The sequence below is a fragment of the Mauremys reevesii genome, linkage group 5 (assembly GCF_016161935.1).
Source record: "Mauremys reevesii isolate NIE-2019 linkage group 5, ASM1616193v1, whole genome shotgun sequence".
In the NCBI taxonomy this organism is placed as follows: Eukaryota; Metazoa; Chordata; order Testudines; family Geoemydidae; genus Mauremys; species Mauremys reevesii.
This window is the reverse complement of record NC_052627.1, coordinates 103,352,935-103,375,647: the sequence shown is the minus strand read 5'-3', so window position 1 is coordinate 103,375,647 and position 22,713 is coordinate 103,352,935. Positions and strand designations below refer to the sequence as shown.

At 42.1% G+C, this 22,713-nt stretch overlaps 1 long non-coding RNA gene across 1 annotated transcript in view; it reads left to right on the top strand.

The window, feature by feature from the left end:
- Nucleotides 1–3,087: 3,087 nt before the first annotated feature.
- LOC120405809 overlaps nt 3,088–22,713 on the top strand; it is a 93,307-nt gene continuing 73,681 nt past the window's right edge. The window contains exons 1-2 of the long non-coding RNA XR_005598902.1: nt 3,088–3,175; nt 4,083–4,219. This is a non-coding gene — a long non-coding RNA (uncharacterized LOC120405809). The remainder of the gene's footprint in view (nt 3,176–4,082; nt 4,220–22,713) is intronic.

Genomic DNA, 22,713 nt, shown 5'->3' with positions numbered 1-22,713 from the left:
ATGATGAAAAATTCACAGGCTGGTGGAGGTGGAGATCATCTCTCCATAGTCTTCCCTTTCTCCTTCTTCACTTCTCTTTTTCCTCTTCCCTCTGCTGTATTTGCTGAGCAGTCAATTGTTAGGTGGTAGGATAGTGACATCAGAAATAAGAGACCACTCTCTCTTCTCCCTTCTCTCTTCCCTTTTGCTGCTGGTTTTCATTCTCTCATCTCCCACTCATCCTCACAGACCTTTCCAGTTGCTTTTCATACTGAAGCTATATCGGTTGAAATGAAACTGGCTTTGGCTATTTCAGGGGGAAAAAATAATTGCTAGAACCATACACTCAAAAGTCAGTAATTCTCAAAAATGTGTCTGCTCAACTCTAACTCAGTCTCTTTGTGTGACCAGACATTTGGCCTACTGCTTGTCAAATAATAATTTATTAAATACGTTACAAATTAGAATTTATTATGCAGCTTTAACTACCATCCCTATACCAGGCTATACTGTTAATTTCATTTTGCAATTGGCTATTACTTTTCACTAAAGGCTTGATTGTGATATTATGAGTGTAGTCGGAAGTATGGGGCAGCACACTGCTGTATGGCCTCTGAGGAGTCCAGGAGGGAGATTGTCTCCCCGCAGCACCAGGCAGGGAGTAGGTACACTGCAACAGGTCTATCCATACCTGTCACAATGTATGCTCCCTGATGTGCTGGTGTAAGTTACCACTGAGTATGTTGGAAGAGTAGAGTCAACACTTTGCCCCGTCCTACCCATCTGTATGAGTTGAGGACACAGTGGCTCTATGGATGCTGCTTCTTCCTATGTGCAAGATGCAGCTGTTCAGCATGCCATCAAAAGGGAGAAAGAGCCTGGTTTAAATCCCCTTTCTACATTGGAACCACAGGCAGGATGGGCCACAGTCTAACCCTAGCTTTATCATTAATGTGCACATCCAATTGTATCAAACTCTTGCAACTGAAGCTCATGTGCAAAAAGCTCTACTTGCTGACATTTTTCACTTACATAGTCTAGTGAAAGATTTCACAGTGTTATATTGGGAGTAGGTGAGGAGACATTTAAGACTATGACCACCCTATTAGCTAGGGGTGTAATTCTCCTGCTCATGTGCATATTCTTGTGTCAAGGTTTCCTCCCCCACTCTGAACTTTAGGGTACAGATGTGGGGACCGGCATGGACCCTTCTAAGCTTAATTCCTAGCTTAGATCTGGTAACACTGCCACCAGCCAGAAGTTAGTGTCTGGCACACTCCCTGTCCCCCCAAAACCTTCCCTGGGGAACACAGATCCAAACCCCTTAGATCTGAACACAAGGAGAAATTAACCATTCCCCCCTCCTTTCCCCCACCAACTCCTGGTGAGTACAGACCCAATTCCCTGGATCTTCAAACAAAGAAAAATCAATCAGGTTCTTAAAAAAGAAAGCTTTTAATTAAAGAAAGAAAAGGTAAAAATTATCTCTGTAAAATCAGGATGGAAAATGCTTTACAGGGTACTTAGATTCATATAGCCCAGAGGAAACCCCCTCTAGCCTCGGGTTCAAAGTTACAGCAAACAGAGGTAAAAATCCTTCCAGCAAAAAGAAGCATTTACAAGTTGAGAAAACAAAAATAAACTAATCCGCCTTGCCTGGCTACTTACGTTTGAAACATGAAAGACTGATTCAGAAAGATTTGGGGAGCCTGGATTGATGTCTGGTCCCTCTCAGTCCCAAGAACGAACGAAAAACAAAACAAAGAGCACAAATAAAGACTTCCCCCCACCAAGATTTGAAAGTATCTTGTCCCCTCATTGGTCCTCTAGTCAGGTGTCAGCCAGGTTTACTGAGCTTCTTAACCCTTTACAGGTAAAAGAGACATTAACCCTTAACTATCTGTTTATGACAACTTGCGCTATCTCTCATTGAGCTAGCATGAGTACGAAGAGCAGTGTAGCATGGCTGAGTTGGGCCGCGTACAAACCTTCCTGATCTGGTCGGTAAGTACTCTACACTGTTCAGTTCTGCCTCTGTTGCCATTGCCAGTGCTACCGTGGCTACACTGCTGTTTACACTAGTGCTAGGTCAATGAGAGTTAGATATGTGTAGGCATAGCCTTACTGGAGGGCTTCACTGCAGCTGGGAGTGTGTTTCTCAGCTCAGATAATCAGACACATGGTAACTAGCTAATAATAGCAGTGTAGTGGGGAGTAGCACAGGTGCAGCTTGGGCTAACTGCCTGAGTATGTAGGAGTCTAGGCAGGTTTGCACTCAGGCAGCTGAGCTGCTGCCCCTGCTCCCCCCCCAGTTTTTACTGTGGGAGTTTGAGCATAGCAAGCATGTGACTGTCTACCAGAGCTGGGAAGCATGCGCCCAGCTGCAGGACAGACATTCCCTAAAACTCATGTATTTTGAAACTGAAACTTACCACTGCACCTTACAAGTTCTGTGGGCATTTTTCTTCAACAACACAATCCTTACAAAGCAGCTTAGGGCCAGACTCTAATGCCCTTACTCAGGGAGAGGGTACGACTCTATGTTAATGGTACTACTCAATATGAGTAGGGGTGTCAGCATCTGACTCATAATATGTAATCCTTTGATCCAGTTTCATTTTGAAATGATTTACAAGTAAATCAGTCACATTTTATAGAAAGGGTGCATTTGTAAGAGGGGTAATAATGTTCTATGTACCAGATCTGTAAATAATGTCATATGAAATAGAATTGCAGTATATAAAAAAGCAATTTCTGCTTGAAGTGATGAGAATACCTAAGAGATGGACTCAGACATTGCAATCCCTTCCTGATGCCACATGAATGGAAAGCCTCCCAAAGCAGGCTTGGAACCTAAAGAATAACAATGTGACTGGTATACGTAACTCACACTCAGATGGACAATGACGAGGTGAAGGGTTTGATCTTGCACTATTGAAGTCAGTGGAAACTTTGCCATGACTTCAGTAAGTGCAGGATCAGACCTTAAATCTCTTCACTGGTGTGAGATAAGAGAGAGCACCCAGCCCTGCAAATACTTAATGAGCTGCCATTAAGGGCTGGAAATATCGCTTATTAAGAGGAAGGAAGAAAGAGGGTGAGGGAGCTGTTGGCTAGTAACTTCTGATCAGAACAAGCTGTACTTCTGCTGTGCTAAGCATAGAGTTCTAAGAACTGGCAGAACTCAAGTCAATGGGTGAGACATGTTTCTCTTTGTTTAAACAACCTTGCAGGCAAGGAAACTTTTTTGTATTTGATTATTCTACTCTACCAAGAAAGAATGATTCTCTGACATGAAGAAGTCACAGATTAAATAGAAAAGACAGATAAAACCTGGGAATGGAAGCAGAGAGGCAAACAGAGGTGAAGTGACTTGCTTGCAGCAACATCAGTCAGAGGCAGAGCCAGGAAGGCTTAAGTGCTCTCTATTTGATGCACTTGAGACACCTAAGGTTTGTAAGCACCCCTTCCTGTAGCATGTTAGAACACTTGGAATATATTCCAATTTACCTGCTATGTATTAGTATTTGACACATATAATGATATAGAAACCATTTTTAAAGCACACTACTGAAATTTTAATCCAACATTATACCTCACTGTGCTGTAGCAGTGCCTCAAAAAAACACACAAAACAAATGAGATTCTACTGTACATATTCCTGACTTTAAATGCTTGTAACTTTACAAAATACTAAACAATTATCTTCAAAGTTAGGTGAAACCATAGATCTCAATGACCTCTACACACCTATCAGTTTGTTTCGTCCTTCAACTGTTTTTGTTGAGAGTGCAAAATTTGTGATAGGAATATATGGGCAAAAATGTCTTCTATACCCTAATAACTCAGACAGCTTCACTGAATTTTTCATTGTTCTTTAGGTGCACACCAATTGTGGAAATATCAGATCCACAACCCGCTCCAAAAAAAAGTATTTGAGGAACAGAAAAAGTGGGGGAATGATTAGATTGCAAATTAGTATTCATGGTTATCTATAGTGTATGTGCTCTATGGCTACTATAATACCTGAGGAAACATATGTGAATAAAGTTACAACACAATGGCTGTTCTGGAGATAAAATGTATTTTTCTTACCTTTCTAGTCTAGCATACCATCCATATTCACGTGTCCTCATCAAGGAAGAGATCAACCTTTGGTGACAGTTATCAATATTCAGCATTTTGATAGGCTGTTCTTTTCTACCCCCACTTTCTGCCACATTATCTGTGGTGTTAAGAGGTAGGTGCCTATAATAATAAAAAATTTAATCTATCAATATGCGTTCAGTAGGGACAGCATTGTATTGGGTATTAAGCTGCAATGGTAAATTAAATAATATATGCCTGTACCCATAGTGTTCTTGGGAATAAGTTTTTAAAACAACAAGGAAAAGCTTGTCCTTTCTGATAAAGCTTGCAACAAGGAGAAGAAACTGCGCTGAATCTTAAATCCCAAATCCATTCCTGTGACAATTTAAAAAGTATAATTTTATACTTATCCTCAAATACAGTACCTGTGTTTGGAGTAATTTCAAGACCTAGCTGAGCTGCACTACTTTGGATTAACCAGTAGATTGTGTTGCATCTTCAGAGGATAATTAAAAGCAAAGCAAAACAAAAACAACCCCCTCCCCATCAGCAGTTGGAAATAAAGTTGAAATAAAGTACCGCTCTATCGGTTCAGGCATTATTTTTCACACATTAGTGTTGTAGCCCAAGTCAATGGTAGCTTTTAGTTTTGCCTCTCATTTTAGCTGGACTTACATGTGGCCATCAATTTTATGGGTGAAATTAAATTGTGCATGAAGTTACAGCCATTTATAAAGTTTATGGGAAAATGATTTTTTTTTTTTGTGAGAGAAATGTTATTGAACTTCTTTTGTCATTTCCATCTATTTTTTTCTTAGTCATTTTTCAGGTTTTCACTGAAAACTTAAACGCATGCTTATTTATTTATATATTTATTTAGCTATTTCAATTTAAAACTGACACATTTCAGTTTTGGGAAAACAAAACCCCAAAACATTAATAAATATCAGCTCTTGCATTTTCAGTGAACACCTGTAACATTTTGAGAAAAAATAAGTATTTTCATGATACTTTTATCTCTCAAAAAATGTTTAGACAGAAAAGCTCACTCACATAGATAACCAGTTACCTGACCTGTGAGTGGAATCAGATAGCTATATCTAGATGCTGAGTGGCTCTTAATTCAGGCCTGTAATGTGTGGCAGGGGGACGAAGAAGGAAAAGAGAAGGCTCCCACACCCCTTTGTATGGGGTGCGAAAAATCAGCCAGAATTACAACCCTCACGTTTGGAGGAACACAGAGCTATTACTGAGTTGCTTCGGTTCCTATGGAGATCAATGCCCAAAAGGGGAGGGTAAGGGATACTAAGCAGAGCTACCAGTGCGGTCAAAAAGTATAAGACACCAAGGAATTAATAAAAAAATAAACAACGGCAGGTTATTTATATTTAAATAGTAAATAAACATCTTCTGTCATTCTTTAATCCTGAGGGGGGGAAAATCCTTTTTATGCCCTATTTCACAAATCAGTTGGTTACTTAACTCAAAAGTTGGAAGGGGGTTGAAAAGAGGACTTAGAATGGAAATTTATAGTCACCCTTAACCATAGTTACTAGTTACACTTCCATATTGTAGGCACTTGTCAGTATTATCTAATAAAGGTGATTCACTGACTGACAGTTAAAATCAATGGCCTCCTTGACCTAGGATTTTGAAGTTTGGTAATTTTCTTTTCATTATGGGTTGCTGCATATGAAAATCTCCCCAATTTGACCTTTCCATCCAAGGTCACTAAAAGGTCATTAAAACAACAAGGAGTCCGGTGGCACTTTAAAGACTAACAGATTTATTTGGGCATAAGCTTTTTGTGGGTACCCTAATAAATCTGTTAATCTTTAAGATGCCTCCAGACTCCTTGTTGTTTGTGGATACAGACTAACATGGCTACCCCTTGATAAAAGGTCATAAGTCATTTTCATCAGATTTCAAGCATTCAAGTGCACTTGTTATGTGGGATATGAGGACCCCAATTTGGAGGAATAAAGGTCATCTGAGATCACAAACCATAGTTAAGGCCATGAATTTGTCATGGATATTTTTGGTAAAAGTCAGGGACAGGTCACGGGCAATAAATAAAAAATCACAGGAGCTGTGACCTGTCCCTAATTTTTACTAAAATCATCCCTGACAAAATGGCGAGGGAGGAGGCTCCAGCACCTTTCCCCCCGCTCTCCCCTGCAAGCTGCAGGGGCCCCATTGCACAGTGGCTGGGAGCAGTCCTCCTGCTGTCCTATGAGGCTGGGCGCTGTGGGAGAAACTACAGGGAGCCCTTACCCGTGTTGGAGGCTGGGGAGTTGCAGGGGGAGCCTCCCCTGCCCACAGCCACTGAGCAGCTCTGGGGTCCCTCTGCCAGCGGCTGGGAGCTGCGGGGGTGGTGCAGCTGCTTTCACACTGTTTTCAAACTGGTCTAGTTCCCTTGATTCTAGGCCTGGGCATTTGTGTATTTCATCATTGGCTAACAGGTACACAGGAAAGTGACATCATCTTCCACACAATCAGTATAGGACTGCCGTAAAACAGACACAATCGATAACATGTTGTTGGGATACTAATATATCTCGTCCACCAGTTTTATAGAGTTTGAAGGTATGGTGAATCACTTCATTCCACTTCACCATACATTGAAACATGTTAAGCATTGTTAACAGGAGCTATAAAGCTTAATACTTTGAATAATTCATCAGTGCTGAAGTTTAAAGGATCCTTGTATTGTTCCAAACCACTCTTTTCCATTTTAATAATAAATAAAAAGTCAGAGCTTATTAAGGCAAGGAAGTCCATTACCGGTGTTATGCTAATAGCTACATGTGCTAAAAGAGAAGGCTATGACCAGCTAATATCACGTCCTCCCAGTTTTGAAGAAATTGTTGCAACTGATAGAACACCTATACAGTGTGCCCAGATAATGCAGTGATGAGTGCATTAAAAATGTATTAAATAAGTGTGTGTGTATGTATGTCTGTTCCACACCAAGAAATGTTATAATTAAGGTTTTTTAAGTACAATTCAAGAGGATCCTGTTAATTTTATTGCACAAATTATTTCAGTGGTATATATTCTTTTGCATTGCACTTAGCATCCTTAAGTGTAATTTTAAAAATGTTCTTGTTTTGGAACTTCCTTCATTTTTACTAGATCTCCTGTTTAACTAGCGGTGGTCTCAGCAACCCTCCCCTCTCTCTTTATCTCTAGTCTTCCTCATGCTCCTAGCAAACTTGTCGTATGGTGGCAGCCTCACGTTGGCTAATTGTCTCTGTCTTCTTCCTCTTTCTCTTTCATCCATATTGGGCTGTAAGAATCTCTCCTTAATGGTGACAGCAAAACCAGTGAAACTGGCTGGAGCCCCTGGCTGCACCTTGCAGTGGCTACTAAGAGGTACTGCTGCTGTACAACATTTTTCTCTGCACGCAGCCTGACAACTGAAGCAGTTGCCTGTAGCGGTCACTCCAAGCATTCGCAGGCTGTGAATCAGTGAATGTGTACTGGAAGTCAAGGAGTATTAATGGCATTATGGAGTTGTCTGTTGTGGATCCATAGTTAAAACTGAATTGAGTTTTGCACTTAAATCAGGGGTTCAAACTCCCAGCTATGTATGAAGAATACAGCATGTACTCCTACAGCACGTACTCATTAAGTACAGTATGAACGGCATTTTGGGCTGTATAAGTAGGGGCATTGCCAGCAGATCGAGGGATCATTCCCCTCTATTCTGCATTGGTGAGGCCTCATCTAGAGTACTGTGTCCAGTTTTGGGCCCCCACTACAAGAAGGAGGTGGAAAAGTTGGAGAGAGTCCAGTGGAGGGCAACAAAAATTATTAGGGGTCTGGAGCACATGACTTATGAGACGAGGCTGAGGGAACTGGGATTGTTTAGTCTGCAGAAGAGAAGCATGAGGGGGGGATTTAAACAAAATATTTGTTTAGATATTGTGCCATGCCTAGCTTATCCTGTAAACGGAGTGGAGATTAAGGATAAACTAGGCATGGCACAATATCTAAACGAATATTTTGCCTCAGTCTTTAATGAGGCTAATGAAGGGCTTAGGAATAGTGGCAGAGTGACTGATGGGAATGAAGGTGCGGGGTTGGAAATTACAGTATCCAAGGTAGAAGCCAAACTTGAACAGCTTAACGGTAGTAAATCCGGCGGCCCGGATAATCTTCATCCTAGAATATTAAAGGAATTGGCGAGTGAAATTGCAAGCCCGTTAGCGATAATTTTTAACGAATCTCTAAACTCGGGGGTTGTACCGTTTGACTGGAGATTAGCTAATATAGTTCCTATATTCAAGAAGGGGAAAAAAAGTGACCCGGGTAACTACAGGCCTGTTAGTTTAACATCTGTAGTATGCAAAGTCATGGAAAAAATATTAAAGGAGAGAGTAGTTACGGACCTTGAGGTCAATGGCAATTGGGACAAATTACAACATGGTTTCTGAAAGGTAGATCGTGCCAAACCAATCTGATCTCCTTCTTTGAGAAAGTAACAGATTTTTTAGACAAGGGAAATGCGGTGGATCTAATATATCTTGATTTCAGTAAGGCGTTTGATACGGTACCGCATGAAGAATTACTGGTTAAATTGGAAAAGATGGGGATCGAAATGAAAATCCAGAAGTGGATAAGGAACTGGTTAAAGGGGAGACTGCAGCGGGTCGTATTGAAAGGTGATCTGTCGGGTTGGAGGGAGGTTACCAGTGGAGTTCCTCAAGGTTCGGTTTTGGGTCCGATCTTATTCAATCTATTTATCACTGACCTCGGAACCAAAAGTAGGAGTGGGCTGATAAAGTTTGCGGATGACACGAAGTTGGGAAGTATTGCCAATTTGGAGAAGGATCGGGATATCCTCCAGGGAGATTTGGATGACCTTGTAAACTGGAGTATTAGTAATAGGATGAAATTCAATAGTGAGAAGTGTAAGATTATGCATTTAGGGATGACTAACAGGAATTTTAGTTATAAGCTGGGGACGCACCAGTTGGAAGTAACGGACGAGGAGAAGGACCTCGGAGTCCTGGTTGATCGCAGGATGACTATGAGTCGGCAATGTGATGTGGCCGTTAAAAATGCTAATGCAGTCTTGGGACGCATTAGGCAAGGTATTTCTAGTAGAGATAAGGAGGTGCTAGTCCCGTTATACAAGGCATTGGTGAGACCTCATTTGGAGTACTGTGTGCAGTTTTGGTCTCCCATGTTTAAGAAGGATGAATTCAAACTGGAATGGGTACAAAGAAGGGCCACTAGAATGATCCGAGGAATGGAAAGCCTGTCGTATGAAAGGAGACTTGAGGAGCTCGGTTTGTTTTCCTTAACCAAAAGAAGGTTGAGAGGAGATATGATTGCTCTCTTTAAATATATCAGAGGGATAAATACCAGGGAGGGAGAGGAATTATTTCAGTTCAGTACTAATGTGGACACGAGAACAAATGGATATAAATTGGCAGTCGGGAAGTTAGGCGTGAAATTAGACGAAGGTTTCTAACCATCAGGGGAGTGAAATTCTGGAAATGCCTACCGAGGGAAACAGTGGGGGCGAAGGACCTCTCTGGCTTTAAGATTAAGCTTGATAAGTTTATGGAGGGAATGGTTTGATAGGATAACGTGATTTAGTCAATAGGTCAATAACGTGCGACCACTGGTAATTAGTACCGAGGGTCAATGTTGGGATATTGAAAGTCTTTTTCCTGAGTGTCTGGCTGGAGAGTCTTGCCCGCATGCTCGGGGTTCAGCTGATCGCCATATTTGGGGTCGGGAAGGAATTTTCCTCCAGGGTAGATTGGCAGTGGCCCTGGAGGTTTTTCGCCTTCCTCCGCAGCATGGGGCAGGGGTCGCTTGCTGGAGGATTATCTGCTACTTGAAGTCTTTAAATCAGGATTTGGGGACTTCAACAGCTGAGTCAAGGGAGAGAATTATTTCAGGAGTGGGTGGGTCAGCTTTTGTGGCCTGCATCCTGCGGAAGGACAGACTAGATGATCATAATTGTCCCTTCTGATCTTAAGTTCTAGTTCTATGAGTTCTATGAGATTTGATAGCTGCTTTCAACAACCTGAAAGGGGGTTCCAAAGAGGGTGGATCTAGACTGTTCTCAGTGGTACCAGATGACAGAACAAGGAGTAATGGTCTCCAGTTGCAGTGGAGGAGGTTTAGATTGGATATTAGGAAAAACTTTTTCACTGAGAAGGTGGCGAAGCACTGGAATGGGTTACCTAGGGAGGTGGTAGAATCTCCTTCCTTAGAGGTTTTTAAGGTCAAGCTTGACAAAGCCTGACTGGGATGATTTAGTTGGGAATTGGTCCTGCTTTGAGCAGGGGGTTGGACTAGATGACTCCTGAGATCCCTTCCAACCCTGATAGTCTATGATTCTATGTTTCTATGAATATCTTTAAAAGCTGCTGATTCATATGTATATATTTACAAACTGGCTTTCATAATGGGGTCTGTATAATAAATATCACTATCAATATATTTTTTTAAATACACCCAAACTGTGGATTTTCAGAGTATTTTATGACTGAATATGTAGACAAACTATACATGTGCCAATATGGGAGTCTAAATTCTTATTCATGGTGGTTTTTCTAGGGCTAGCATGGACTAGTAGATAGTGCAGTCTGACCTCCTGCCTAACACTGGTCATAGAATTTCATCCAGTTGCTTCTTTATTGAACCCAATAACTTGTGTTTGACTAAAACACTTCCTGAAAGGCATCAATCAACAAGTGTACTCTGTGTTAGGAAATAGGGACTGAAAAGTCATGGCCAGCAATTTTTCAAAAAATGCCTATTTTTAATGAACTAGTATGGAGAAACTATGTCTTTTAAAGTTATGAAACCTTCAGAAAAAATATTCTAACTAATATCAGAGAGATTTTCAGACAACTCAGATCAAAAGTTGGAGTGTGTCTTTGTGCCAAAACAAGGCTTAAAAAGTAACTCTAAATACAACCTTAATTATGGAGTCAGTTCCGTGTTTCCATAATTATATAAACAGTTTTAATAAAATAATTTGGTATTAATTAAATTACTACTACTCAGTTGAATTCTTTTGTATTAAAATGAAAGAAGTACGCAGTTCCTTAGGAATTTCTTTGCATTATATAGCTATTAGTCATCCATTATTTTAAAAGGGTTATTGCATATTTTTCCTGTAGTGTTCATTTGTCAGATGAAACTGTAGCTAGTGACTTGAATATTAACGCACCTATCAATAAAAAAAGTCCTTTTTTTCCCCCAGGAGAGCTGCAGCCCAATTTTATTATTTTGCATGAAGTATGCAGTTTTTAACAGCCTATATTACTGCAGTATAACTTTGTGAATTGTAAAATTTTGGTATGTGGAACTGATAAATATTTTTGTAATTGAAAAGCTGCTGTGTATGGAATAACTAAGAAAAAGTAACAACTGTGCTTTTATATACTTTTCAAAGAAACTTGATCAGTAGTAAACACAACTGATAATATATATCACTGTTTGGAATGACTATTTTGGAGGGTTTTATTATGCTACTTTTTATTGAAATAATTGTCATTGCAATATAACAAAGTACAGTTCTATGTATAGTAGAAATAAGGCCCACTTCTCAAATTTAAATAATTAGTTTTAAATAATTAGCTGGAGTTAAGTAATTAACTAAATTCTGCATTTGAATGCTCACACTAGCACATAAGAGTGCAAATACTCGCTTTTAGCACCTAAAACCCATTTGCACACCTGAATGCAAATTTGGGTGGCTAATTTAAGTGCCCAAATTTAAACATTGATCTTATAGTGTACCTAATGTAAGAACCAAATCCAAACCCCAGTGAAGTCCGTTGGAGTCTTTCCATTGACTTTAATGGGCTTTGGATTAGGCCCTTTAATACTATGCACTTTATGCTTGTATAAAATATAGGGAGTGGAGTCATATTTGAATTTGGGCTGTTTTACGTATGGCTGGTAAAAAGTGTTTGCCAAAAGTGTTTGTACTTGGGCTCCCCTCTAAAGAGTGCTTGACCTTGCAGTATGCTCAATAAACACATGATCTCTCTTCCCTGTGCCAGATGCAACCTCTATCACTACACCCCTGGCTAATTTATAGAACTCATGGACTTTAAAGCCAAGAAGGGACCATCATGATCCTATAATCTGACATCCTGCACATCACAGGCCACAGAACCTCACCCACTCACTCCTATAACAGGCCCATAACTAGGGCCCTATGAATTTCACGACCATGAAAAACATGTCACAGACCGTGAAAAAAACCTTACCCCATGAAATCTGATCTCCCTGAAATCAGCAGGGCTGGGGAGGGAAAGGACTTGTCCTTCCCCTGCACAGCTGTTACGGGGAGAGATCAGACCCACCCAGGGGTGGCTCTAGGCATTTTGCCTCCCCAAGCACGGCAGGCAGGCTGCTTTTGGTGGCTTGCCTGCAGAGGGTCCGCTGGTCCCGTGGCTTCGGCGGACCTCCCGCAGGCGTGCTGCAGGCATGCCACCAAAGGCAGCCTGCCTGCCACCCTCGCAGCGACCGGCAGAGCGCCCCACGCGGCTTGCCGCCCCAAGCATGCGCTTGGCGTGCTGGGGCCTGGAGCTGCCCAGTGATGAGCTGCCAAAATCTTAACAACCAGTTCCCTACCGGGTCTTCCACGGCACTTGGGTGGCGTGTCCTTCACTTGCTCCTGGTCTTCGGCAGCACTTTGGCGGCGGGGCGAGTTAAGTACCAGCCGCCGAAGTGCCACCGAAGACTGGGAGCACCGCCTGGTGAGTACAAGCCCCATGTGTTTTTTTTATGTTTTTTTTTAGTTATCCCTTTTCAAATTGGGCCCTGCACTTCCTAAAGCTGGCCCTGCACATCGAGGTTGCAAAATTGTATTGGGGGCCAGTTAGGGAAGGCTGTGCCTCCCAAAACAGCCTGTCCACCCCATCCAACCCCCACCCACATCCTGCCCTGGACTGCCCTCCTCAGAACTTGCAACCCATCAGCTCCCCGCTGCTCCTTGTCCCCTGACCACCCCCTCCCGAGACCCCCCACCCTAACGGCCCCCCAGGACCCCACCCCTTACCCAACCTGCTCTGCTCCCTGTCCCCTGACTGCCCCGACCGACCCCATCCACCACCACCCCGACATACCCCCGGAACTCCCATGCCTACCCAACCCCCCCCGTTCTCTGTCCACTGACCGCCCCCCCAGAACCTCCACCCCCTCTAACCGCTCCCTGCCCCTTATCCAACCCCTTCTCCCAGCCCCGGCCCGACCCCCTTACCATACTGCTCAGGGCAGTATGTATGGATGCCGCACGGCCCACTGGAGCTCACAGCCTCACCCCCTTACCATGCTGCTCAAAGCGGCAGGAGCTGCAGAGCTGCCCAGGAGTGGTCCAGAGCGCTGGCGCTGGCAGCGCAGCATGCTGAGGCTCTGCGAGAGGGGGAAAAGTAGGGGAGGGGCCGGGGAAGCCTCCCCAGCAGGGAGCTCAGGTGGGCCGGACAGGATGGTCCCGTGGGCCGGAGTTTGCCCACCCCTTTAACAACCGGTTCTAAACCAGCTTCTAAATTTAAGAACCAGTTCGCGTGAACCGGTGCGAACTGGCTCCAGCTCACCACTGGACTCACCTCCACAAGCAGTTCTGCAGCAGCCTTAGAGCTGGGCTCTGGACTGAGAGGAGCTTGGGACGCCCAAGCTCCAGGGCTTCTGGTCCCTCTGCCCCATGGCTCCTGCCTGGGGGCTGCTCCTCCCCCCTACCCCCTGTGGCTCCTGCCAGGGCTGGGGGCCACCTGGGGTCCTGCTGGGACTTGGGCTTCCGCATCCTGTGGCTCCTGCCCAGGCTCAGGCACCTGGGCTGGGGGCTTCCATCCCTCCACAGCTCCAGCCCCTGCAGCTGCCTCCTGTCTGGCTCGGGGCTGCCCCCCACCCCCATCCTGTGGCTCCTGCCAGGGCTCGGGATGCCTGAGCTCCAGGGCTGCCCCTGCCCCCACCCCCACGGCTCCTGTCCAGGCTCAGGGACCTGGGATAGGGGCTGCCACTGCCCCCTCCCCACCCACAGCTTCAGCCCCTGCAGCTCCTGCCCAGGATCAGGGCTGCTGCCCTCCCCCTCCATGGTTCCAGCTGGGACTCAGGGTGCCCAGGCTCAGGATTGCTGTCCCTGATGGCTTCTGCCTGGACTCCAGGCCACCCAGGCTCAGGGTTTCAGCCCCCGCTCCCAGCTCCTGCCAGGGCTCAGGCCTTTCAAATTGTCTGGGGCCCCTGTGTACGGGCCCCATGGGCCCATGCATTAATCCACCACTGGCCCTGACTAGCAGCTAGGAGCCCCCAGTTGGGTCACTCCCAGGAGAACCAGGGAGAGCAGACCTACCTCCACCTCCGGGAGCCTCCTCCTGCTGCAGGAAACTCTGCAGCTGCTGTCTTCAGAGCTGGGCTCTGAAGGCAGCACAGAAGTGAGTATGGCAATCCCGCCACCCCCCTACAACAGCTTTAGGACCCCCCCCTCCATGATCCCCTTTTGGATCAGGACCCCCACAATTACAACACCCTGAAATGTCAGATGTAAACCTCTGCAATCATGAAATTGAACAATTTTAAGACTCTGTGGCCGTGAAATTGACCAAAGTGAACTGTGAATTTGGTAGGGCCATACCCATAACCTCTGGCTGAGTTACCGATGTCCTTGAGCACACCAGGAAAACAGGCCCTGAACTGCTTGGAGAAAGATCCATCTCCCCTGTTTAGGGGTTGAGCAACACACAACCCTGGGCCAGGACCTGAGGGACAGAGAATCCATCGAGTTACAGAGAATCCATCATTTATCAAGTTCAGTCCAGCAAGTGACCCATGCCCCATGCTGTAGAGGAAGACAAAACTCACCGAGGATCTCTGCCAACTTAAACTCGGTGAAAATTCCTTCCTGATTCCAAATATGCTGATCAGTTAGATGCTGAGCATGTGGGTGAGACCCACCAGCCAGACACCTGGGAAAGAATTCTCTGTAGTAACTCAGAGCCTTCAGTATCTAGTGTCCCATCTCTGTCGATTAAAGATAATTGCCTATAGCAGTCACAGACATTGTGGGCAACCTCATCATCCCATCTCCTCCATACATTTATCAAGCTCAGTCTTGAAACAAATTAGGTTTTTTGCCCCCACTACTCCCCTTGGAAGATTGTTACAGAACTTCAGTTCTCTGATGGTTAGAACCCTTCATCTAATTTCAAGCCTAAACTTGAACACAGCCAATTTATACCCAGGCTCCGTCTGCCTTTAACTTTCTTTGATTAGATCGTGGAAAAGGAACTCTGACGTGGCAATCAGTGGTGGAAGCATTTTTGTTGTTGTTTGACATCTGGCTACATGAGTGAGAAGTGCCAGGAGCATTCTTTCTTTGTGCTAGCAATAACACCAAAATAAACAAAATAACAAATAAAGCCTTTACTGTATTGTGTGCAGTGCAAGCTGCATTCAGTCAGTGCTGAGGATGGTTATAAGGCACGGATCTTAAGGCTCAATGGATACTGAAATCCAAAAGGGATATTTTTATTTTGTGGTTGTGTTGTGCTTTGTTCCTTTCTATTACTATTTATATGTAAGAACAGCAGGGAGATGGATTTGGTGCTTTCTGTTCCTTACTAGATTCTTTAAAAGATAGTGCTGCAGGGCAGTACTATTTTCTTCCCTATATAACTTAAAAATATTCTTATTGTTCTTCTGGAGCTGCATGGTCCCATTTCAGGCTATCAAAGGATAATTTGTAGCAGGGGCCTAAAGAAACACAAGCAGTTTAAGCATGCAGATCTGTGACAGTCTCCCTCCCTAAAATTATAGACTATAACAAAACACTCAGTAAGATATTTTGCTAGAATAGGCTTGCTGATGAGATGAGTTGTACTGCTGATTTTGGACATGTTTGCCATAGCATGACAGAACCTCATAGGTTCTATTTTTGTGTTGGTCCTGCCCTACTTTGAATAGGAAGAGATGTCCAGGTCTGGAAGTTCTGGCTCAGAGAAATGTACAAAAATAAAAACATATTTTCCCCAGGCAGACTGGTTATTTGCTTATGGTTGTGAAGAAGCAGAGAGACTGCAGCTGGGCACAGCAGGAATTAAGAACACCTGTGCGGTAAGCTAGCGCCACCCTGTTATACCTGCAGCCAATGCCATGCCTGGAGGGGGGGAGAAAAGAATGGAGCCTGGCTCAGTCAGGGGTGACTGGCAAAGAGGCAGAAGCTCTCTGTATGCCTGCCTGAAGGCCCAGATCAGCAACATGCCTGCCAACGCAGCCACTGGAGGCAAGTGGAACCTACAGAGAAGCCCCAACCACGGGGCAACTGGGCTAGCGGGGCCACGCTCCAAAATAAAAGGACTTGCATATGGAGCACACCAGGAAAACAGGCCCTGAACTGCTTGGAGAAAGATCCATCTCCTCTGTTTAGGGGTTGAGCAACACACAACCCTGGGCCAGGACCTGAGGGAGAAGAAGGGGTCAGGTCCACCTACAGCCCCCCTAACCAACGGTCTAGCCACTAGGCTGCCCGGCCACTGAGGGCCCTATCACAATAGTATTTATTATTTGTACTATGTAGTAGGTATTGTTTGATGTTCAGAATATGACTAAATGTATTAGATTTCTCTTTTATTAGATAACTGTAGCATATGTGTGTTGGTACAAATTGACCATTCCAGCTCGGCTGAAGCTGTTAACTAAAAAACGTAACGATAGTGTTGTGCTTAAATGTGCTTGCTGCCAGCAAGCGAGTCTTGGATTCCTACACAATCACAAACCTAAGCCAGCTGATGTTCCAAGCACTCTCTTTTAGGCTCAACAGAAGACCAGTCCAACCCGATAGGTAGTAAAGCCAGCTGTGAGCTGTAGGGCTACCACCCAAGGCACTAATCCCTGTGACAGATCAGGGCTAAGCTGTGTAGACTGAAGACTTTTCCTGGTTGCAAATGCAGGAGCTAGGACATTGACTGCTGGCCCTATTTGTTGGAGGCAAAAAGCCAGAAAAAAGGTGTTGAGTATGATCCTGAGAGGAAGCAAAGATACAGAGCACTGAACTCACTGTATTGGCAAATATGGGAATGTCTGAGCAAGGAAACTGCCTGCTGTTTGTTTCTACTGTATTCAGGTACACTGTGTGCATTAGTTATAATCAGACAAGATCACACCAAGAATATACCTGACTCATATCCCCAATTCCTTATCCGAACAGAAACAACCCTGCAGGGGTTGCACGTGGGCCAAAGGCGCAACAATAGCAGTGTAAGTAGCATTGCTAACTATTTCATTGTTCATCATTTTTGCAGAAGATTCCCGCTAATGTAACAAATTAATTTGATGGCCAACAAACTTGTAATTGTGACTGTCTGAAGCAAACAACTAGCCACTTCTATGGAGTCCTTTCAAAAAGAACAAAATTCCCCTGGCAGAATCAGCGTGGCAGGTCACACACACAAACTTGAAAATATAAAACCAAATACCATCATTTAAGACTAGGATGAAGATTTGACTAAGTATTTTAGCTGGAGCAGCTCACTTTAATTTTCTAACATTTTGGCACAACAGGTGGCTTCAGGACAAAGTTTTAACTTTAATACTTTATGTTCTTGCTTTTTGTGAATTAAAAAGAAACAAGCAAATTAATATGCAGTAGTAGGTGTTATTGGGTGTTACCAATAGTGGGTATTCTTACATAATCTTAAACTATCACAAATACTGAAATGCTGGGATGTGGTTTAAGGACCATGTTTTAGCTTTAGTTCTTGTTTGCTTTGTTGTTATGGGTATAAATCACACCACATTATTTGAATTGTTTGTTATGGTTTAATCTTAGAAAACTTCTGTCTGGAAAAAAAAAGAATACATGTTAGCTGTGATATCCCCTTTTGTGTCTACATACATTTTAATCAATAGCTGCAGATGCATTTTCTCTTTCCTTTGATACACTACTGCTCTACTTGTCTTTCCCTCTGGACTGAAAGCTAATCCTTTGTGTTAAACAACAGCAGAAATGAAAATGGAGGTTGTTATTTTTGAAAATTTGGGTTTAAGTATTTAAAGCTAAGCACCCAAAGATTCAGCTGTCTCAAATTAGAGGCAGCTTCTGAATATGTTGGTGTACAGTAAGTAAATTGCCCCAGGAGACAGAAAGTCTGGCAGAGCTAGGAAGAGAACCAAGATCGCTTGCTTTAACCACACATTATTCCTCTCTCCCTGATAGAAATAGGTTTCTAAAGTTAGTGGGCAATTATAGCAATATTTTGGAATGCAAAATGAAATTTGTGTGTACCATAGATTATATACAATGCCGAATTCTATATTAATCTGTGTTTCCTAGTAAAAGGAAAGGTAACACTGCCTGAAAAGTCTCGCCTTAGTAAGAATGAAATTGGTAAAATGAACACGCCAGATTACTGTTCATTTCTGGATTACTCTAACAAATCTATATGCAGCTATCAGCAGACCAGAATACGAGATGAATCTCAGAGTAGGATTAGAACACTGGTTCTTTAGCTCCAAACAGTTTCCTACTTCTTGAGATAAAATAGATCTCAATTAGCCAGCACTAAACTTCCATGAGAATTGGTCAGATAACAAATAAAACTACAATGCAAATTCAGTAAGGATTTTGTCCCTTGTGATGTGCAAAACTCTCATTAATATTAACAAAAGTTACAATAAACGCACATTGTTTACCCTTTATAATGTTGCTTCTGAACACTGGTTGTGCTATGGTGCTCATTTTTGTGCAATTTTCCATAATAAAATATGAGCCTTACTAGTTACGTAAGGAACATTTTTCACTAGGCCAAAAATGTATTTTACTGCAAATCTTTTGGTAGTGATAATACCATTATTTTTATTTATATTTTTTGCTTAAAGATTAGCTTTCACTTCAAAACTGGAGGCTAGTTAAACAGTTATTCTATCAAGGGGAAGAGAAAATGAATCTGTAGCTATTGATTAAAATGTCTGTAGAGACACACAAAAGAATTACAAAGGTAAATATATATTGTTTCTAACAAACGTTTAACATGATAAAATGACAGGGAACTACATGCAGATAGCGTGGTGTGATTTATGCCCAAGATAACAAAAAATTTAAAAATTAAGGCTGAACCAAATGCTCAGCTTTCTTTCATGTAACAAATACTAATGACTTGGGTGAGTGAGGTTTACCTCAGAGGGTAAAGGTTGCAGAAGCAGGACCATCATATAGTATGTAACTTTATCCAATATGGATACAATCCTAAAATGCTGCATGCTTCTTAGAAAGCTCTTAGCACCCTAGGCTAGATTCATAAAGGGACTTAGACATGCATCTTGTCATTGTTTTTAGATTATAAACTTGTTGGTGGAAAGAGTATCCTTTGATTTATGTTTGTACAGCACCTAGCACAATAAAGATCCAAACTGATTGGGGACTAGGGTCTACTGCAGTACAAATAATACACAATAATAGTAATTGATTCACTGTGGTATTTATTTTTTGTTCCTGGTATTGTGTATTTTGTGTCAATTACTGTAGAGAAGGTTCTGATCCACATCATAAAAACATACCAAATAACTGATAGTCAGGATTTGGTGTCTTATAGAACATAAATATTGACAGCATTCACTGCTCCTAATTTTCACTCTGCTCAGAAATAAGAGGCTCAACCCTGAGCATCTTAAATTCTGTGCTGACCACAACTCCTAACTAGATTATATATTCACAGATTGATAGGGGTTTTTTTAAGGCCTGAAGGGATCATTATAATAAATTAATCTCACCTCCTCTATAACACAGGCCATAGAATCTCCCCAATTATTCCTTTTTCAGCTAGAACATATATCTTAGAAAGACATCCAAACTTGATTTAAAGACTACAAATGATGGAGAACCCACTACATCCCTAGGTAAATTGTTCCAATGGTTAATTACCCTGACTTTTAAAAATGTGCACTTATTTCTAGACTGAATTTGTTTAGCTTCAGCTTCCAGCCACTGAATCCCATTATGACTTTTTCTGCTAGATTAAACAGTCATCTTCTATCAGAAATTTCTTCCCCATGTAGGTATTTATAGGAAACTGATCAATGGACATTAGCTATATGCCACATTTATCCAACAATAGAACTCCAAAACTTGTAGTCTACGTTTTAATTAAAAAGTTTCATTTTCTGAGGACTGTTTAAAAATATTTCTAGTCCATTGGATCTTCAGTGTGTCCTTGCTATGACATTATCTTAGAACACTTTTGTATTCCTAAGAAAGAATAACTTAATATTCACCTTCAGTCTTTGTATGACACTGAATCCTGATGCACTTGACCCCAAAATATTGATGAGATAGTTATCTAGCTTCTTGTAATTCAGGTTTCTCTATTCAAGCGATGCTGATTGCCATTTAAAAGCCTTGCACCAGAACATTGTTGACAAACTGTTAGCACTAACTGATATCATGTGGAACTGAGGAGTCAAGAATTGGATTGACTTTCTATCGGTCTGAAATGGGAGAAAATTCATCATAGGCTGTCTGTCATCTGCATTACTGCCAAAAGAGCCCCTGATGAAGTCAGAAAGGGTCAAATGCATAGTGCTTTGTTTTCATTATCTTTATCTCCTCCTTGTGCACACACTGGACAAAACCCTTGCCAAACTGCTGCCTGCAAGGCTTCTGCAAAAGACAAGTAACATTTTAAAGGGCTTCTACAAAAAGAGTTGAACTTACAGACAATTGCAAAATGTTCTGCTGTAGTCATTGACATATACTAATAGATATCTATGGTATGTTATCTATTTAGGCACCTGAATTAGCTCTTGGCTGCCTAAAATAGGTATATAGGCATCTAACTGTAGGCTTCCAAATTTAAATAATTTAGACTAATTTTCAATAATTGGTTGAGTTTTGGGCCCATTACAAACATTTAAAAAAAACCCATCAGTCAGTAGTTTCCATGTTTAATGTGTATTATTCATATACACCAACAGTAATAACTGCCATTCTCATGTTAACTGCCCCGACCTACAAAACATAGAACAAGTTCAAATTATTAGCTAGATATTAAGAAAATGTTTGGTGTGAAATATGAGCCTTACTCGAATCCCAAAAGCCAGCAAATTCTGACACTGACAGACCACCAGAGGGAGCAAATTCCACACCTCCACCATGAATACTTTGTATTTTCCCTCCTCCAGCTTCCAGTTCTCAATATATTAAACCTAGGGACTATCAAAGGCTGTCATTTAAATGGTCAGGTTCCAAATCACAGAGGCCTTAAAGTGGATCCTGAAGAATGATGTACAAGTGTAGTGTTCTCATATCAGTCTGCTCAGTTAATGATGCAGTTTGCCACATTCTGCACTGGCTAAAGCATCTGATTGCTCTTCTAGGGTAGCCCAAGCAATAGTCAAGCCTGGAAGGATATGACTGTAGGAAGGTCAGGCTAAAGGCCACAATTTCTTGGCTAGCTACATGTATGAAAAAACCTGAAAGCAATTTCAGTCACTGCTTATCATAGAATCTCAGGGTTGGAAGGGACCTCAGGAGCTTCTCTCTGGGAATCCAGGATTAGGTGGTAGTCCAAAAGCATCCAAGATTATGAAGCTCTTATGAAGGACAACACACAGTTAAGTCAGTCACAAACTGCATCAAATCCTGTAGTTGTTTCTCCTTGAGAACTAGTATTGTCTCTGCCTTATCCACATTAAGTCAGATATAGAAAGAAGTACTTAACAACCCTATATTGTTTTGTTTGTTTTCATTTCTTTTGTAATGTGACTATGATTTTTCCATTATTCTTCGAAAAATACTATCAAGTTTAGACAGCTAAACTGCATTCAATGTTGTTTGTTCTGAGTCTCATTAATCCTCAGCTAACCTCATTTATACCAAAACCTATTTGAAAAACTTTACCAATAGGGCTCCAGAAAAATATTTGGAATCTATCTGATGATGTTTTTATCCTCCTAACTGATAATTTTATCCTCTAAACTTTTTAATCATATAATAGTGATGTTTCAAGTTTGTTTATCTCCAGGCTGCTGGTGGTTCCAGATGTAGTGCTGACCAGACATATGGTATAAAAAAAGTTTGATTTTTCTCAAATAGCTCATAAGAATGGCCATAATGGGTCAGACCAATGGTCCATCTAGCCCAGTGTCTGTCAGATGCTTCATAGGGAATGAACAGAGCGGGGCAATTTTGAATGATTCAAACCCATGTTGTCCAGTCCCAGCTTCAGGCAGTAGGAGGTTTAGGGACACTTGGAACATAGGGTTGCATCCCTGACCATCTTGGCTAATAGCCATTGATGGAACTATCTTCCTTGGATTTGTCTAAATATTTTTTGAACCTAGTTATATTTGGCTTCATGACATCCCATGGCAATGAGTTCCACAGATTGATTGTACATTGTGTACTTCCTTTTGTTTGTTTTTAAATCTGCTGCCTATTCATTTAATTGGGTAAGCCCTGTTTTTTATGCAGGGATAAATAATTCCCTATTCACTTTTTTCACATCATTCATGATTTTATAGACCTTTATTATATTCCCCCTTAATAATCTCTTTTCTAAACTGAATAGTCCCAGTCTTTTTAATCTCTTCTCCATACCCCTCATAATTTTTGTTGCCCTTACTTGCACCTTTTCCACATTTTATATATATTTGTCTGAAATGTTGCACAAGGAT